Source organism: Brassica oleracea, chromosome C9 (assembly GCF_000695525.1).
Source record: "Brassica oleracea var. oleracea cultivar TO1000 chromosome C9, BOL, whole genome shotgun sequence".
In the NCBI taxonomy this organism is placed as follows: Eukaryota; Viridiplantae; Streptophyta; class Magnoliopsida; order Brassicales; family Brassicaceae; genus Brassica; species Brassica oleracea.
Genome location: NC_027756.1, coordinates 24368510 through 24371536, shown reverse-complemented (window position 1 = coordinate 24371536; position 3027 = coordinate 24368510).

Sequence of the window (3027 nt, the reverse complement as noted above, 5' to 3'; positions counted from 1 at the left end):
TATAATGTTTTACTTTTGTTAACTTACCTTGTTTGCTATTGGTTTGAGTTTTATTTTAATTGATTTTATGGAACTTTTCAAATCCTAATCAAAGTATAATGAATTTTTTTCACTGATTTATAGTCTTAGATTATATATAATGTATTTTATTTATGAATATTTTCAATTGCTTATAGCCTAAATTTTGAAAATCATGTGTTAAATTTATAGTTATAATTGTTATAATTATTGCATTTTAAAATGAATTATTATTTTTAGTTACTTTATGTTAAATTTCGAAATTATTAACATATATATTAAGTTAATATATGTATAATGTTTTTACTTTTGTTAGTTTACCATATTCGATATTGATTTCTTTTTTATTATGTAATAAACAGTTTTTGGGAAATATTGACATATTTAAAAAATAACAAATTAAAATGCTTATTTGTCATAATATGGTTGGTTGTTTTAAATCATATTGGACGCTTTTAATGACTTATAGGCTTTTATTTAATAGTTTACCTTATTTGATGTTGAATTTCATTTTGTGTTATCAATTTTGGAAATTTTAACATTTTAAGAATAGTAAACTATAATTATGATTTTTCATATTTTGATTGTTTTTTTTTCCTAGTCCTATGTGTACACTCTCAATGACTTATAGCCTCATATATAATATATGTTATTTTGAATATTTTAATAGCATATAATGTTTTACTTTTGTTAACTTACCTTGTTTGCTATTGGTTTGAGTTTTATTTTAATTGATTTTATGGAACTTTTCAAATCCTAATCAAAGTATAATGAATTTTTTTCACTGATTTATAGTCTTAGATTATATATAATGTATTTTATTTATGAATATTTTCAATTGCTTATAGCCTAAATTTTGAAAATCATGTGTTAAATTTATAGTTATAATTGTTATAATTATTGCATTTTAAAATGAATTATTATTTTTAGTTACTTTATGTTAAATTTCGAAATTATTAACATATATATTAAGTTAATATATGTATAATGTTTTTACTTTTTTAGTTTGTCATATTCGATATTGATTTCTTTTTACTATGAAATAAACAGGTTTTTTAGAAATATTGACATATTTAAAAATAAAAAATTAAAATGCATCACCAGTTGGATAGTTAAAATTCTCATTGTTGATGAGAACTAACTTTCCAAAGGCATCTATAAAAATAGGTATATCATTAGAACATTATGATAAAATCGTATATTTTATATATGGATAGTTAAACAATGAACCTATAAGTAAACTCCCAAAAAATAACCACTCTGCAAAACCTATAATAAACAACTTCTTATTAAAACCCTGCTTGAGGTCGTGGAATACCGAGAAAGAAGCAGAAGCAACCATAGTTTAGATTTCTCTTTTTTTTCACTATCACTTTCTCAAAGTAAGTAGATGCAACCATAGTTTAGACTCATTTGGAAACTTTTTTTTTTTTGTCATCAACTTATACAGACTCATAATGACTCTGTGAACCAAACCGGAAAATCTTGATCCATGTGAAACTTAGAAAATTATTTATAGTCACGCAATACTACATATATTAGAAATTAGAAATTTTCTTATTTTATATATTAGTCAAAAAAAATTTAATTGTTTTTGTTATTTTAACTATTTTAACATTAAAATATACCTAAGAAGGAATATTTTTTGTTAATATTACTATTTTCTATTGAATTTCCATTTTACTTTAATAGTTAGCATTTTTTAGAAAGTTATGTAATTTAATATCTATTTTGTTAGTTTAGTATATTTATGTAATATCAATTTTGTTTTTAAAGATTATTTTTAATATTAATTTTTTTTAAAATAGCAAATTAAATATCGGATGTGTCATAATACGATTGGTGGTTTAACATCCTACGTGGACGCCCTCAATGGCCTCAACTTTTATATAGTACTAGATTGCACGGGTTCTTTGATATTTATTTTGAAATGATATAATATTTAAGAACTTAACTAATTTTTTTATTTAATTTATAAATAGTTCAATTTTATTTACATTAAAAATAATATGAATGGTATGTAATTAAACTTAAAACATATAGAAAATATTTTTGGTGTAAATCCTCCGGATTGTTTATAGGGTTTAAAACAAATTAAAAGCAACACAATTTAAATAGATAATGTTACACAACTGAATTAAAATATAAATTGAGCATAAGAATGTGATTTTCTAAATATTCTCACATGTTTTACTCTAAATTTTTTTATCTTTGTTCTTTGCGTTTGTTTTTACAGTTCTTATCCATAAAGTTGATTTAATAAAAATAAATAAAAATTGAAATATTAAATTTAGTAAAATAAAAAATATATAATATGTAGTATATTTACCTTTATGTTTTTATAAATATTTGAGACCGCAAAATTTCAAAGATTAAAATCTAATTCTTTAATTTTAATTTAAAATAAATAATTTTCACCAACACTTGAATGTACACATTTGACAATATTTTCAATTCTTTCAACGTGACATTATAGCTAATTATATATTTTCTATGCATATAAACGCAATAACATAATGGTGGCATAAGCTCATTAACAACGGCATCATAATTTTATGTACACATAAGATGTAGCAAATTAATAGTAAAGAAATTTAGAGCTGTGTGAAGAAATAAATCTTTTATAAAAAATTTCTTTTATCTGCAAATATAATTATTGTGATCTTTTAAACATAAAAATTTATTATTAAACATAAAATTTTGTTATTTATAAGAAATATTTGAAAATGTTGTTTTACAAATCAAATTTATTTACGATTTGAAAAACAAATACTATCAAATACTCTTGAAAATTAAATTTTATTCTTTTTAGGATTTTTTTGAAAAGAAAGACTCCTGTAAAATAATTTCATCAAAACAAAATTGAGAATTATATTTTATTCAAAAATTTAGAAAAGGAAAAATACTATCAATAACAATTTTCAATTATAATTATATAATTTTTAAAATAACTATTTTTATAATTCATTACTTTAGTATTTCTAGTATCATGTTCTTCATCAAATTCTT